This window comes from Corvus hawaiiensis, chromosome 2 (genome assembly GCF_020740725.1).
Source record: "Corvus hawaiiensis isolate bCorHaw1 chromosome 2, bCorHaw1.pri.cur, whole genome shotgun sequence".
NCBI classification, from domain to species: domain Eukaryota; kingdom Metazoa; phylum Chordata; class Aves; order Passeriformes; family Corvidae; genus Corvus; species Corvus hawaiiensis.
The window spans coordinates 109,241,785-109,258,601 of record NC_063214.1 but is presented as its reverse complement, the minus strand read 5'-3'; the positions used below and the strand labels follow the sequence as shown (position 1 = coordinate 109,258,601).

Sequence of the window (16,817 nt, the reverse complement as noted above, 5' to 3'; positions counted from 1 at the left end):
ACACAGTTACTCACTACCCGCTGACGGGTACCCAGCCCATCCCTGAGCTGCAATCAGCTCCTTTCTGGGTAACTGCCCCAGTTCATATAGGGGGCACAGTGTTCTGTGGTGTGGAACGTCCCTTTGGTCAGTTTGGGTCACCTGTCCTGTAAACACCCCTTAGCAACAACCAAAACATCAGTGTGCTATCAACATTATTGTCGTACTGAAGTTAAAACAGCACTGTACCAGCTACTAGGAAGAAAATTAACTCTGTCCCAGCTGAAACCAGGACAGGGGGAGTTTGTCAGTCTGAATTTTTTCATGTTCTGTACATTGCTACCTCTCTTGCTTCTGTAACCTTTTATCTCTCTTTTCTAACTTCAAAGCTATTTCTCAAACCAAGGGGCTGTGCAAGAATTCTCATGGTAGACAAATCCAACACCTTACACAGAAAATAGGAGTCAAGTTGAATGAGAAGATGGGATGGATTGTGGTGATCAGGTGCAGAGCTCAAGCAACAGCAATTCAGCTGTCCCCATTTGTTCCCCTCCCCTACATTTCCCATGCCTGTTCTCCCATTTATCTTGATCACCTCCCTCTCTCAGTGTCTACTCAAATAATTTTGTACCCTGGTTACTTTTTCCTCACAAGTCTCTTTTGCTACCTCTGTATCCAAACTTGGTGTTTCTGATAGGGTTACCTAGCCAGTCATCTAGCAGTCCCTGGGACCTAGCAAGGGTTTACTCTTTAAAATGTGTTTTATTCTCCCCTCCATTATATGTGAGATTCCATAGAATCATGGAGTCACGTAGGTTGGAAATGACCATCAAGTCCAGCCATTACCCTAACATCGCCAAGTCCTCTACTGAACCATGTCCCTAAGTGTCACATCCACACTTTTAAATATTTTAAATACCTTCCCTGGGCCACTTGTTCAAATACTTAGTAACTCTTTCGGTGAAGAAAGTTTTCCTAATAGCCAATCTAAACGTCCCACTTTGGCCATCTTCACATCACTCCCTCTTAACCATCTGTGAAATCTGGTCATCCTTCATGGTATCATCTGTATCGCTTGTTGACTTCTTGCTCTGTTTTCTGCCTTGATGAGTATTTTCTCATGGTTATTTCACTGAAAACTGAACCTCAGGGCATGGCCCAACCTTCTTCCAAGTGTACCTTCGCAAGCTGGAAAGGAGGACTCACAGCATGGTCACACAAATGGTGACATTCAGATGGCCACTGAGGAAATTATGTAAGAGAGAGGAGAAGACAGGAAGAGTCAGAGACCCTCGTTGAACAGGAAGATGTAGCAGGTTGATCCATAGAAAAGTCAATCCACAGGAAAGTCAGTCCAGAAGCGTGCATACGGGCACAAAGAAGAGATCAGCTGCTGGAGGAAGGAGAACTGTGGAGGGCATCAGCTGCTTTGAAGTGCAGTGAGAATTAGCACAGTTGGAAAATGGGGTGGCAGGAGAGGAGAGAAGAACCACTAACCTGGCAGATACTGAAACACAGATTTAAAAGAAACATAAAGATTTTAGTTATAGGCTAGCTGTGTTGAAATTAGTTAGAATAGGAAGGAATTCGGGCCCAGCTAGAGTTAATTGGAATAGTTAAGAGAGCTGGACCTGAAAGGGTTTTCAAGATGTTAGTAATGGATTACTGAATAATTGATGATTTGTCATTTGCATGTTTGCTTAGCTGTGCTTAGAACAAGGAACAGAAACATTGATAAGCTGGTCTAGGGAACAAGGACAATTACCAATTTCCTCCTTCTGTGGGAACTTATTCAAAAGTCACACAAGAAGAAATTTGGAGGTCACTAAAGTAATTAGGATTGTTAAAGTTCAGAAAGGCAAAAAGGTCAAAATGAGGAAGATGAGTTACTTCATCTTTTTTAGGATCACTGACCCAGTTCAAGACCACCGACTCCATTCAGAACACACACTACGCATGCTTAATGACATTTAAGCTCATTTCCATACGAAGCGGAGAATGGGAGGTGTTAATGTTATGAATATGCATTGTATTTTGGATAGTCATAATTTTTGTAAATAAAAAGCTTTGTGTTTGCTTGGATCAGGGCCCTGTGTCTTAGGGAGCTATCCCACGCAGTGCCTGGCGCCGAATAAAACATACACTTTCTAACTCTAAACTGTTAGAGAGTTTGTGTCCATTTCAGTTGGATATCGATATTATATTGATATTCATATTTTGGTAAATCAATACAATTCCTACACTCAGGAGGGACTGCTGACCTGCACCAGGGGAGGTTTAGACTGGACATTAGGAAGCACTTCTTTGCCAAGAGGGTGGTCAAACTCTGCAGCAGGCTTACTAGAGAAGTGGTGGATGTCCCCAGCCTGTCAGCATTTAAGAGTCATTTAGAGAATACCTTTAACAACGTATTTTACCTTTTGGTCAGCCCTGAAGTGGTCAGCCAGTTGAATGAGATGTTCCTTGCAGGTCCTCTACAAATGACACAGTCAGTTCTAAATATGTTAAGACTGGATATAAAGGATATTTTTAATCAAGAGAGGGGTGAGTGTCTGAAATATGCTCTCCAATACTGTTTTGACCACAGCAATCCTCAATACCAGCTAATGAAATTTACAAGGTAGCTTGATCAAGTGTAAGTGAATGTGTTTGCAAGTCTCCGTTAAATTTGTGATGTGCCTGTGATTTGATACCTAATGCTGGTGCCAAAACAGAGCATAAGGATTCAAGAATAAAAATTTTGTAAAGGGACTATGTTTTCTTCATAGATTTTTTTATAATAGCAAATATAGACAGAAAATAAAATGTGTAGTTTCATTCCAAACCGGTGTTTTCTGTGATGTTCATAACATTTTTTCTTTTTATTAATAGTAATATTATTATTGAGGGTTTGAAGTATAGTAAGAAAGAACATTTTTGCTGTTAGTTTGAAGTTTCAACCTAGTTTTACTGTTTATAAGTAAAGACGAAACTTTTTTAAAGTGCTGGCAAGAAGGAACAGTAAGAGAAAACAACTTCGTCTTTTCCCCCACTGCCACTTCTATTTCCTCTAATAGCCTGCTGTGCTTGCCTGAGGAACTGGAGACCTTGCCATAAATTTTAATTCCTACAGAAAGGAAGCCTGACCACAGTTTTCTAGAACTAAACGTGTCTCAAGCCATTTTCATGTTTTCATGATTTTGCTTTCTCCAGCAATTGCATTCAGTGTCAGAGAAATGTGTTTAGTGAACAATGTTCTTTTAAGCAGTGAAGAAAAATCGGTAATTTAATTGAGAATATAAAAAAAATATAGCAGACTGTGGACAAAATCATTATTTGCAGGATAGCATACAATACCTAGAAAATTTAAAACTACCTTTTTTAAAACTGAGAACTTAGACCTGGGTGAAGTGAAAGACATTTGTATTTAGTCCCAGCTCAAGGTATGGAGGAGAGCAGAGTCCCGAAAAACATAAAGCATTTAAAAAATTTTATTAGTATTAAAAAAAACCCCTCCTAAACACATCTGAGTTTTAAATTTTTTCTTTGTTCTTAACATGAAAAATTAGGTGAGAGAAGTATGAAAAATGGAAATGCAGCAATTTAAGACTCATGTTAAACAGTTTGATTAAAAATTTGAAGATAAGATTTAGAATCTTGGCATTTAAATAATCAGCTCCTTCTGGTATCCTTTGCAGAAGGAAGTGCTGGATGTGCGTATAAAATGAGGATGAAATATGATATTAATTTGCACTGAAGTAGCAAATATTCTACAGAAGTCTCAGGTCATTAATCTATCTTCCAGCTAAGGGAACTACATTAATAGCTTATGGGATTTACAGGGCAGGCTTCAATTTAATGGTTCACCCAAAGTTTGGGAAAAATAGGAAAGGGCAGGATACTGGAGAATACGTTATATCTTGATGCATTAAAATCAATGGCAAAACTTTCTTGGCCTAAAATGGCCTCTAGATGGTTTCTAATTTCAGTGCTGCTGCTGAATGTTAATTGCCTGTCTGCAAAGTGGAAGAGACCATATTTTTCTGACAAGTGTTAAAACTGACTGTAATCCTCATAGCTCTGTCTTGAATAGGAAAATAATCTGAATTAACATTAAGCTTTAATTGCATTTTTGGGGATGAATGGGATGGGTGTTGTGTTTTTTAAAGTGTGGCTTCAGCCTAGAAAAAGACTCATATTTGCAGCAAATTAACAGAAGGTGCCAGGAGGGTCAGGAAGTTTCATTTGCAGTATTTTCTAAGCAGTTCTCATAGTTGGAGTCCTGCCTGTGTTTTGTCACCAGCACTAGTCACAATGTTCTTTAAACTATAATATTTCCCTGGGCTCTGAAGCCAGGTGAGAAACCCTTTTTTCATTTCTTGCTGTTGGAGATGGGGCTAACTTTGTAAAAGGTGAGAGGAGTGCATTATACAATTTGCAGCTGATTCATGAGAAGCCTCAGAAAAAGAACCAGGGAATAATGGCGTAACTTAATAGCTGAAATTCTGTCTTCACAGGGGAGAGTCACTAGTACAGCACCTATAAATCAGTGTTGGTGCAGTGCATCATCAGATATGCAACCTTTTTTAACGTGATAATTCCCATAATTTGGGTATTGACCTTGTTCTATGTTGTACAGACTTGTAATCTGTGTTTTTCTGAGTGATCCCTACAGGTGGGACATTTCTAATGTGAAGTCACACTGTGAGACACCTCTGAGTGTGCTGGGAAGATGGGATTATAAATATTCATTGCTCTTGCAACCTTGGGCAATGAATGTTTCAAATTTTATAAGCTAAGCAGAACTGGGCCTAGTCAGAGAGAAAAGAAAACCTCAAAACTTTGGTAATTCCAGGTGATAAATGAAGCAGAATGGGTAAGAAAATGAGAGGTTTTCTGCTAGGCTGATTTTGAGCCAACATGCTAATTTGATTAGGAGAAGTACATAAGCACACTATAAAATCTAATCACTTATGACAAAACCAAGTCAGGCTGGATTTCCCTCCCTTGGAAATACAGTAACTGCTCTGTGGTCCACTCTCATCCCTGAGGAACCAAACACCATGAGCTGTGGATTCATGTCACAGTTTGCATCCAGGAACAAGCCTGTGTGCTGTCAGGCTCCCCCGGGCTGTCCCATCCCTTCCCGTGGGGGGACCCCGATTACCAGCCATGGGAAGTGCAACTGGAGAAGTGAACACATCATCAGCCTGGAGAAGAATCTGGCTTGGATCACATAAAATGCTACTAGCGGTTTCTTTCAACCACATGTCTGGCAAGCAGGGGATAAAGGGCAGCAGGAGCTCATTTCATTCCTTTCCTGCTAAATTATCCCAGGTGCAGAAGAAGGACTTGCTAATGCTTGGCTCCTGCCTGCGCTCTGCAGTGAGACATGACAAAGCCCAGTCCTCAAGCCTCCTTCCTGAGATCAGGTACAAATGCGTTTGGGGCTTTTTGTTTCTTAAAGGGTAGCTTTGCAGATAAAATATCCCAAAGAATACTGTAATCTTATATGCCTCCCTTAACCACTGATAGAGTCTGCAGGTATATGTGACAGGTTCCACCAGGTTCATGGCATCACCCCAATGGAGCCTGAAAATCATCACCCAGTGCAGCTCAGAGTGTCATTGTTTCCCCACTGGGTTGATACTCCTGCAGTGTGCCTTCTGGCACAGGTGAATTTCCAAATGTCTGCACCACCGGCTGTTGAGGGCCCATACTCCTCACTCCCTCTCTCTCTTTTTTTGGGTTTTTTTTTTGTTTGTTTGTTTTCTTTAAACTAGGAAAGATCACGTATCAGTATGTTTTAATATCAAAATATCATCATATTTTCACGTAATTAAATCACTTTTTCCTGTCGGCTCTGGAGTTCTCCTTTAAAGCACAAAAAGCCTCTCCTTGTTTGTGACATGTTAAGCAGCGTGAATTCGGTGGAGAAACTGGGGATGGCTGCCTTGAGGGCAACTGGGAGGAGGGAGTTCTCAGGATCTGTCACTGTGGAACATGGTAGCATAAAACATAAAAATGGATTCAAAATGTAGATCCACCTCCATGCAAAATGTAGATCCACCTCTTCTGCTAAAGCCTTTTTTTCCTCTCTGTGTGAGATCTTGGTGTTGCTGGGGGAAAACAAGAAGAGAATTTTGAAATTAAATGGATGAGAATTTGATAATCGCCAATGACCTATTTTCTTATAAGATTATGGAATTGTGCAAATCAGTGTGTTTTTTATAACGACTAGAGTATGAGAGTGCCTAAATATGTACAGCTGGGACAGCCAAGGCAAGAGCTGAGTCTGGGACTCCTCCCTCTGACTCTGTCTTGCTACTTCTTTTAGAGAAACAGAATTTTGTTGAAAACTCCTGGAGAGCATACTTCTGTCACTTTCCTTTCAAGTTCCATCATACTTTAACTTTTGGAAAGTCTTATCCCTCTGCCCAGGGGCAACCAACCTGAGATGGGATCCTCGGGATTATCTCAGTGAAACACAGCAGGTAGTTCTTCTATTTTTGCTGCTATGCCAATTTTGTATCCTTTCCCAGGGTGCCAGTTCAGCTATTTATGAAACTGCAGGGGAAAACAAGTAGTGAAATGCTGGAAATTATAAAAATTATCCTTTTAACGATTTTTATCATTATCATGAACCTCAAAAAAGAGGGGGAAGGGGGAAATGTTTTAAACTCTTCTCCCTGCTGGACAGACAAAGATGTTGGACCATCTCCTTTTTTGATGTCATAGGCCCAAAGAATAATATTTTTGTAAGATACTCTCCTTCTGCTTAGGGCTCTTTAACAGGGCTTAAAAATGCCTTCTTCCAAAAAAATATACTGTGTACTTGAACAAAGTACAAAGCAAGTGGAGAGATGGTTAAAGTCACAAAAATCTTTGCCCCCGGGATCTGGCCTGCAGCTTGTCCCCCCTAAGCTTATGTGATGATTCATATGCATTTACATTCCCTGAGCTTCACACGGCATCTGCTGCTACACATTTGTTGCAGGATTTTGTCTTTGAACAGCTGGTGACAACCCACTTCCTCTTGCTTTCTTCAGCAGAGATTTTTCAATTGTTTCTTGCTGTTTTGATGTGGGACCCAGTGTTGGAAAAACAAGCCCATTTACCCTGATTAGAACCAGCCCTTTAAGCACTTGCCAATTAACAACCCATTTGTTATTTTTCTAAGGACCGGGAAATACTTTCCGTTTCTCTCCTTTCACTTTATTCAGCTGCAATTCCACATAAGCAGAACAAAATCAAGCACTTCTTATATAAACTGTTATAAATATTTCCCTTGTTCTCCCCCTTCTTTTAGTTCTACAGAGTTGGAGAGGAGGGCATCCTTTGCTTTCTTCAGGCTAATCTTAATTAGCTTGATGTCATGATAATCATGCTCCCTCCTTACACTGCCGCTGCCACTAGTGATGAGTGTTGTACATATGCCTTGCTGAAAACCAAACAGAACATCACATTAGCAACAATGATACAAAAAAAGATTTCTTTTTGTTTCTTGATGCCAATTATACTAACAGGCACTATGAAAAATAATATAACATGCATGTGTTTTTAGCAAAATTAGAGATGGTCTGGTTTGTGCCAGTCAAGTACATTCAGTGAAATCTCCTTTCAGGGATTTGATCTCAGCTATATCTATGAAATCATACACTATGGTTTTATGCTTTTTAAAAAAGTATGTACTAAAATTCAGCTGAATGCTGAGCTACCGTTTCTACTTTTTGTCCTCTTCTTCAACACATTCAAATCTCCTTGCTAGGGACCACTTTTTTTACATAAGTATTTTAAGGAAGTACTAAACTTTCAAATGAGATCATCTTGTTTCCATTTTTGAAAATACAATCACTTATCTCAGACAACTCCAGGAGCAGTTACTTGAAAAACTGCATATAATTCCATCAGCCCTAAAGGTAAGGGCTCTTCTGCTTCAAAATGCTTGCTGTGTTTGTTACTGATTCAATGACTTTGCTGTTCTGCAGGAATTTTCCAAATGGGGGGGGGTTTCCCCTTTTCATAATTCAAGTTGAAGTTACAATCTATTTTTTAGCCTGTGCTGTTTATTCCCATAAATAGTATCTGCTCATATCTTTACCTATACTTTGCCAGTCCCTTAAAGCACAGGTGTACTTACGGTACGTGGCTATTTACGTGTTCTGCACCTCTCTGCAGAGGAGGCTTTAACATCTGCTGCATGCTCTGAGTTGAGTTTTCCTTTGCAAATGCCACAAAGCACCTGACTACAAAGGAAGGGGTTTTCTTGGAGAGTCGCACTTGCTTCCTACCTTTATTGGATATGTTGCAAGTTCTTCTCTAATGAAGAGTTCCTTGGATCCTGGATTTAAATACTAAACAGGCACATATATTTACTGAATCATTGCCAAACTTGGGGTTTTTATCTGTTTGTTTCCTGTGGCAAGGAAGGATTTCAAATCATTTTGCTGCTCAGGGGAAATTGAAAACAGGATTTATTTTTGGTTCTCATTTGACTCCTCAAGATGGATCAGTAGAAACCTGTTATAACACTAATTTACTTAAAGGTGTATTATGTGCAGTTTGCTAAAATGCTGAGGGGAAAAAAAGCTTTGCTTTTGCAGTTGTTTGGCCTGAGGCCAAGATTCTCCATGAAGCTGTATGAAGAAGCCAGAACATTATTATCCACATCTTTTTATGCATACAGTGTAACTCATTGGCTAGACAATCTGTGCCTGTCTTAAAATATATTTAAAAAGACAGAAGAGGGCTACAAATAAGTCAAAGATGCACCCTTGTTTTCATAGCTGTGCAAATCAAGGACTGATGTGGAGCATTTGGATGAATCTTCTCCCCAGACCTGATGTCAAAACAAAATATTACTTCCTTATAACCAGAGATTAAATATTTCTCATTTCCTGAAATGCAGTGCAACTGTAAAAAGAGGTGCTAAAAGTCTCAGTGGTTGGGTTTTTGTTTGTTTTTTTAACAACCCATAACGGTTAGTTGCACATAACTAATTGTTAGATAATTTTTACTGTATTAACTGTAATTTCCTCTTAAGAACACCTTCAGCCCGTGGTACTCTACAGCTTAATTCATGACATTTCTTGGTGCATGGGACAGACAGTATTGGTAACAATTTAGATTGTGGCAACCTGTGTTATGCCTGCTCTATGAATAGCAGTGTCGTTTGTCATGCGTTTGAGCAGACTGTCTGTACAACACAGGCGATGACAAATTCTAGGTTGAGATAGATTTGTCCTCTAGTTCACAGACTGGCTCTCTTTTCCCCTGCATCGTTGTTCATCTCGGGCTAACCCTTCTGCACCCTTTCCATTCTCGGAGAGGAGAGAGATCTGCACATAACTGGATATTCAACACCTCTGTTTCAATTATCATATTATATGAAGAATCTGGTGCTTCACTTTATGTTCCTCAAGTAGTTATCTTGATTATTTGCTACTGCAGAGCTGCGGTAAACTTGTTTGTTTCTCCTTTTCTCTCTGCCTGAATTTGATTTCAGAAAGCAATCTCAGATAAAGGAGAGATTTCAGAGTCCTAATCACATGCTGCTGTTGTTGGCTTTGTTGCTGCAACTGGCAACAAAGAGTATACCTTATACTATATGAAATGCCAAGAGCAGAATACATTATTTTTATTGTTATGTTTTTGGGGTTTTTTTGTGAGCTCTTCCAGGACAGACATATCTGAAAGCCACGATAGTTGTATTCAGCAAGAATTTTGTATAATATTTAATTACAAGACATACATGTATGGGAGAGTTTTGTGGTGAGAAAACAGCTCAGGGCACATTCAACAACATATTACTTCTTTTTCTCTCTTGTCAATTACCTTTGAGTCATCCTGCTTGCATAAGTTACAGGTCAATAAACAGATTTCAAAGCAGAATCTGGCATCTGCTGAGACACTAACTTCATCATGGGCTTATAGAAAGTGCATATTTTTTCATCATCTTTTTGTCCTAATATGCCTAATATGATTGTTCTTCTAATTTTCTTCTACAGAAGGATCCTAATGCTCATTCAGTGTGGTTTCATTTAAAAAATTTCTGCACGTCCTTGTTTTTGGTCAGCGTGCACCTTTCTTCTGTGTGTATAGTGCTGGGTAAGAATTGCTTCATTTGTACAAATTGCAAAACTCATCAGGCCCAGAAGGGCCAAATTTTATCACAGAAGTTTGATAAGATGGGTAGACTCTCATTATAGAAAATAATAATAAATTTAATGGACTTCTGTGTTTCATTATGTGTTTCATTATGTTTCATTTCATTATGTGTTCTGGAGCTTACAGAGTACTCATTTATTTTATTTGTTTCAATAACATTATGGTGTGCTGTGTGTTCTAGTCAATGTCAGTCATTATTAAGTAGAGAATTTCTATTATTGAATAGAGAATTTCTATCCTTTTTCATCTTTGGTTTTGATGTAAAATTAGGGAAAATTTTGAAATGCCAGACTTCCATTAAATTGGAACAGAAAGGTTGGACATTTTCAACTGAAAGGAAATTCTTTTAAACTCCTCAAATGGAAGACTTTTGCTTTGCAAATTTCTGTAGCCTAAAGAGAGTTGTAACACTGGCCCTTATTCAATTTCATGGTTCCCAGCTGCTCCTGCAGTTCCAAAACTGAACTATAGGATTCTTATACTTACCAATGGAAGATCTGCATCCTGAGAAATACAGCTCATTACAGCTGGAGTCCTTTAAAGATCTGTGCCCTGCAAAGAGTAACGGCAGGAATTAGAAAGTAAACAGTGTAAATACAGGGAAATATACTGGAAAATATGGAAAATCTAGTATATTTTCCAGTAAATGGAAATTTTTTTCCAGTATATAGAAAAAATATATCCCACAAGTGTGTCTCCTGAGCCTGGAGAACAATAGTTTGTACAGATTTTAGGGAGAAACACACTGCATCAGAGTGGCCCAGTGCAGAAAAACATGCTGACCAAATCTTAGTGAAATTGTTGAATGAAAAATTGTCCGGAATGCAGAGCTGGGTTTGCAGGCAGGGCAGCCCAGGTTTATCTCCAGGCTAGATCAAGTAGTGGTACAATTTATCCTGTGCAAAGTGAGAGATGAGAAAGGGTCCAGGCTTGACCCTGGGCCTTTTTTGAGGAATCTGCTGGGTCTAATCACACAATCCATGAGCACAGTCAGTAGTTCCCAAGAGAGCATGTACAAAACTCTTAGAATCGCATAGGTTGGGAAAAAAGTTCAAAAATCATCAAGTCCAACTGTACTTGGCCTCCAGATACCATATAACCGTATTTAATAATGGATACTGTACCTTCCAATTTTTTAGGAAATAGTTTCAGTTTAACTCCATCTCCAAAGATGGCTGCCAGATTTAAATAAAAACAAATAAAAATGGGAGAATGGGAATAAATAAATAAAGAAAGCATTAGGTGTTTTTTAATTGTTTCTCTGTTGATATCTCAGATAAAATATGACAAGTCTTGTGCACCTGAAACGTTCATCTGACACATGAAGAAAAGATAATGCTAGGTCTTTTATTGCACTTGATTTTATTTTTTTCCCCCCAAATAATCAGCTTACTCTTCAGAAACATGCAAGAGAAGTTATGTAGGCCTCAATTTCCGTTGGACAAAAGTATTTTGAATCCTTCAAAGGAAATCATACATTTGGACACAATAAACCACAGATGACTTTTCATTTTCTTCTTCAAACATATTCTGGTGAAAGGCCTGCTGACCTTTTGTGATTGATTGCTTCCTGAGAATACAGTGAATTTCCCTTTCATTCTTCCTTCTCTCTGGAGATCCGTTTGTCTTCTGTTTATAGGGAGTAAATCACCTGCATCTTATTTCCTTGGATTGAAGAACCCGACCAGCCCCTCATCACTTTGACTTTTTCTCTTCCACCATCATATGCTTTCATGGGCAAATCCACCCATCAAAAACAAGGAGTAGACACCTAGGACTGTATTGTAAATTATTTTCTAGATTCATGCAAAATGATGGGAAAGTCTGCTGAACTGCATTATACCAAGAATTTATCAGGTAAAACCAAGATGTTCTGGGAATTCAGATACATACAAAAAGTTGTAATATAGACTTGACATTTATTCTTAAACATGCAGAACTTTGTCTATTTCTTCATAGACAAGCATGTACACAATTTTATTGTAAACACTAAAAAGTCATGACCTGACCTTTCACTCCCCATACTGCTATTTGTTCCATGTCAGCAGCCTCATAAGCTACAGCTTGTCACAAGCAAGAGACAAATGCTTAGAGAGCTTTCCCTCTGTTTGATCCCTGTAATCAACTTTATTTCCTCTACAGAATTTCAATTATCCCATTAAACAATGAGTCAGGATGCTTATATTGATACAGGTGCCTTAATTGGTTAATTTGTACTTGTGCCAGCCCCAGCTCAGTATTTGTTTCTCTGAGGCCTCACTAGACAGCCACAGTCCCTCCTAAGCCCTAATGGTAGTTCCTGGCAGGTGTAGTGCTGGAGCACAGCATTTAGGTGCACCCACAAGCCCCACACACCACACACTATTTAGCCGTATATATGCTTTGCTGCTGAGCTTTTATTTTCTTCTACATTGTAATTTCTAACCTATTTAGTTTTAATTATAAGACTGCGACTATACAGCACTGACCGTATGCTTCTAAAACCCATTTGCAAGAAAAACATCCTAATAATATTGCTTTTTTTTAGTAGCACTCCAAAGCAATTAAACACCTATTAGATGCCAGTGAATTCTGCTTGCAGTCTATCATATGCACATTTATTTGCCTATGCTGTCCTCTGAGTGACATAATTTTCATTATTGACTTATGAGGATAGAAATAATAGACAGACTATTTACTAAACTGTCTTTAACTCTGCATCAATGAAATTGCTAATTAAATGTGTAACAAGTTTCGCTGACATAAACGGGGAGATTTTAAAATCAAGGTGAAGAGAAGGACAAACATTCATCTGTGCTCTCTAAGACTCTCTCACCATGGCAAGAAAACATGTTACCTGGTCCTGTAAATCATCAGAGAAACCAGACAGAGCTACAGGTAGATCTTAAAAAGTAATTTCCTAGGAAATCAGTTTTTCAGGACCAAGAAAACCCACTAGTGAACTGTCAGGTTTATTATATTCCAAATTTACATCCTGATAAATGTCATAAACATGAGCTTCTGCTATAGTCCCTAGAAGGCAGTTTCCAAGGAGCTATAGCGTAATTAAGTGCCCTACTCAAGGGACTGTAATAGTTGTTGCTCAACTTCGTTTCCAGTTTAGCTTACTTTACGGATTTAATTTCTTTCCCTCTGCTGATGTAAATGAAGAACTCACCTTCTCCCCTCCTTATTCTGCTATATTAACTGGAAGTTTGCAGGCAGGAACAGCTGTAGGAGGCATCAGAGTCGTCTCTAGCCCATAGACATAATCCCGTACCTGCCAAAGGCAGCAGCTTGCAGAGAAGCAAGCAACTCAGCCTGCACCCTTTGAGTTGCAGACTAACATTCAGAATGGAGGATGACTCTGCATTTCTCTCCATGGGAATGTATCTCTGTTTAGCCTTTCAGAAGATACATTCAGTTCATATAAAGTAAATTAAACAAGCAGTTGCTGCTAATGATCTTGTGCAATACCTGTTTTACATTCTCTCTGTTGTGGCTCGTGTGATGGGTTGCCGCTGGCTGGATACCAGGTACCCACTGAAGCCACTCTGTCACTCCCCTCCTCAGCTGGACAGGGGAGAGGAAATACAATGAAAAGCTTGTGGGTCGAGATAAGGATGGGGAGAGATCACTCACGAGTTACTGTCATGGGCAAAACAGACTCGGCTTGGGGAAATTAGTTTAATTTATTGCCAATTAAATCAGAGTAGGATAATGAGAAATAACCCAAAATCTTAGAAACACCTTCCCCTACTTCTCCCTTCTTTCCAGGCATAATTTCACTCCTGTTTTTCTCTACCTGCCTCCCATCCAGTGGTTCAGGGGATGGGGAATGAAGGCTGCAGTCAGTCCTTGTCTCAGCCACTCCTCCCTCCTTGGGGGGATGACTCTTCACTCTTCCCCTGCTCCAGTGGGGGGTCCCCTCTATGCGAGACAATCCTCCATAATGGCTCCAAAATGAGTCTTTTGGGCTTCCCGTGGGGTCACAGCCTCCTTTGGGCATCCACCTGCTCCAGTGTAGATCCCTTGCAGGGCCTACAGATGGATCTCTGCTTCATGGGCTGCAGGGGCACAGCTGCCTCACCATGATCTTCACCATGGGTTGCAGGTAAATCTGTGCAGCAGCGCCTGGAGCTCCTCCTGCCCCTCCTTCTGCACTGACCTTGGTGTCTGCAGAGCTGTTCCTCTCGCACAGTCTTGCTCCTGTGGTGGGTCCATCTTGTAGCCAGCTGAAATTGGCTCTGTTTGATTTGGGGAAAGCTTCTGGAAACTGCCCACAGAAGCCACTGCTAGCCCCAGTTGTGACCAAAACCTGGCCATGCAAACCCAGTACAGCTCAATTGTATGACCTGGTGCCTTTCTGAAACATGCTAAAAGCTTCATATGCATATAATTTTAAATAATTATTAAAGTAATATAGTTTGACTGGAAAACCCCCAATCACTCCAAAAAGATAGTGGTATCTGCAGATGATACATTCCAGCAAAGCATCTTTTTATACACACAAGCTGACAGGGGAAATTTGTCAGTGATTTAGTCACCATTCAGCTGAATCACCAATCTCTTTTTAAAAATAGCTTGATTGCAGCAAGGGGGTTCAACTCTCCTTTAGTAAATTAGATTAAATGCAATACAACAGGTACTCTGCAGAGGTATATTTTGGGATAGAGAAGAAATCTGTTTCTCCTTGTGGGTGTTGGCTATTTTATATTGCTCAAGTAGTATCTTTGAGAGACTGGGGTGCCAACTGCTGCTATGCAGCAGTATGAAATAATGTCATTTCCAAATGTGCCACCTTCAGGGACACTGCTGCTGAAAATGATCACAAAACCAGTGAGGTTTCTCCTTCTGGGTATAAGTGAGCTGTATAAAACAAGTTCCTGTTCATACAAAGCATAATTGTCACAAAAGAATAACAGCAGCATTTAGGACATGTCTTAGGGAGGGAACCATTTAAGGTGGTGACCTAGGCCCAGGATGAGGCTTTCCTTTCACTTAGGCTCCACAAAACAGCAGCTGGAGCACCAGGCTCTTGAGCACACAGCACAGTTTCTAGAGGACTCTAATATATTTTGCAATTCTTATTCCTAATGAATTCAACCAGTATCCATTCCCTTTTTCCAACGATTCACTGAGATACTTGTGCACATTTATGCAGTAGTATCTGGTATTTTGATTCCTTACAGTCTGTATGTGTTTAATGTCTTTCATGAGACATGTGGTAAGAAACAGGCTAGGGGAAAACAGATGAACCAGTCTGGGTTACTTGGTGAGCTATCCAAGCTTTCATCCTAAAGTCAAAAGGCAGCAGTTCTGAAAGTCAGAGTGGAGTAAATTCCAGCATGTTCAGCATATTCATCAGAAATATCAGAAATTGTGAATTATTGTCTCCTCGCTGATTATATTTGTGAATGTGAACAAAATTGTCAGAAGTTTTTCTTATCTCTGGGACTTCTTCCAAGTTTCTCCTCTGATTTCTCTGGTATCTGCAAAACTATGAATGCAAATGGAAGGATTTTCCTCTCAGGTGGAATGCTTGGATCTCTCTGGTGTTTTGGGCCACTGTTTTATTAACGGAGAAATTTTGTTTCTGTTCAACTCTAAAGATGCTTTCTTTCTTTTATATCCATCTGCATTTTCTACTGTCAGGAGCAGCCCTCAAGATATCATGAGCTGGCTTTGTGGCATCTCAGGCTTGAATTGCTGACCTTGCAATGACAGTGCTTGTGAGATTTCCAGATCAGTTTTATGTCATCAGGGATCTGATTACTGAAAAAAATTGTTCAAACATTTGATTTTCCATTGAAAGCAACTTCAAGCCTTTTTGAAGTTTACTCATTAATTGCTAGGATTTGTTCTATAGCATCTACATCTGGGAAGAAACAGACTAGATGTTCTGAGAATTTGAGTTCATTCAGCTTGCAAAAGCCACTGAAACAAATGAATACTTCTATGTAAGTGTTATTGATACATATGTTCTCTAGGAATTGGAATAAGGCCAGTGTGGCCATGCTCTTTCCTGATAAGAAAGGGATGTCCTTTAACGTTAAAGCAAGGATACAAACAGGCCAAAAAAGATTTTCCATATTAAAACACACTGTTTCCAGACTGAGGGCTTTTGCAAAGGAATCTGTGCTAGAAAATAGTGGGGAGTCTGCAGCAAACAAGGCCAGGGTTGCAGCCATAATAGTTAGCTGTAAACTAATCCTATCCTTTCTATTTCTTGGGTTTAGACTGGGTTTATCCCAAGGTACCCTTTATAAATCGATAGGGCAGTGAATAGTGATGATCTTGGGACACCTGTATGGGCAGTGAGAATGTGGCTGGGAGAGGCTGGTTACCAGTGGTGGTAACACTGCTGCGTTTCCTGAACAACACGAAGAGCTTAATTTTCAGGGTCTGAATAGTTTTAAATCCTTCCATTGTGGGGAACAGTAAACACTTCTCTTGTTATTCAGATGTTTTAATGGTTCCATTAGCACTTGCCAAATTTTGTCCATTGTTAATTTCAAATATTTGCATCCCACCATAATGACTCTCTTACAGCCACTGTAATACATGCTGGATGTGTATTGTTGCCAGGGTTCCATTGAAATTAATGGTGATCACATCTGGGGCATTGTTGGAAATGTATCGTCATCACACATGCCATAACTTGTGAGCTTTGGATGTGTGCTTTAGCAACAGTGGGATTATTGGCAGAATAT

At 39.7% G+C, this 16,817-nt stretch overlaps 1 protein-coding gene and 1 long non-coding RNA gene across 4 annotated transcripts in view; one reads left to right on the top strand and one right to left on the bottom strand.

The window, feature by feature from the left end:
* The window catches only part of LOC125317800, a 205,347-nt gene that overhangs the window by 141,550 nt on the left and 46,980 nt on the right, over positions 1-16,817 (top strand). For 2 of the 3 annotated variants that reach the window (XR_007200184.1, XR_007200186.1), the window contains one exon: positions 369-483. The exons of the other annotated variant lie outside the window; for it this stretch is intronic. The gene's annotated coding sequence lies outside the window, so the exon portion shown is untranslated. The remainder of the gene's footprint in view (positions 1-368; positions 484-16,817) is intronic. 3 annotated transcript variants of the gene reach the window in all.
* LOC125317822 lies at positions 5,954-10,675 on the bottom strand. The gene is made up of 3 exons (XR_007200192.1): positions 10,612-10,675; positions 6,411-6,525; positions 5,954-6,077 (listed from the first exon to the last, which is right to left on the bottom strand). It is a non-coding gene; the product is annotated as an uncharacterized LOC125317822 (long non-coding RNA).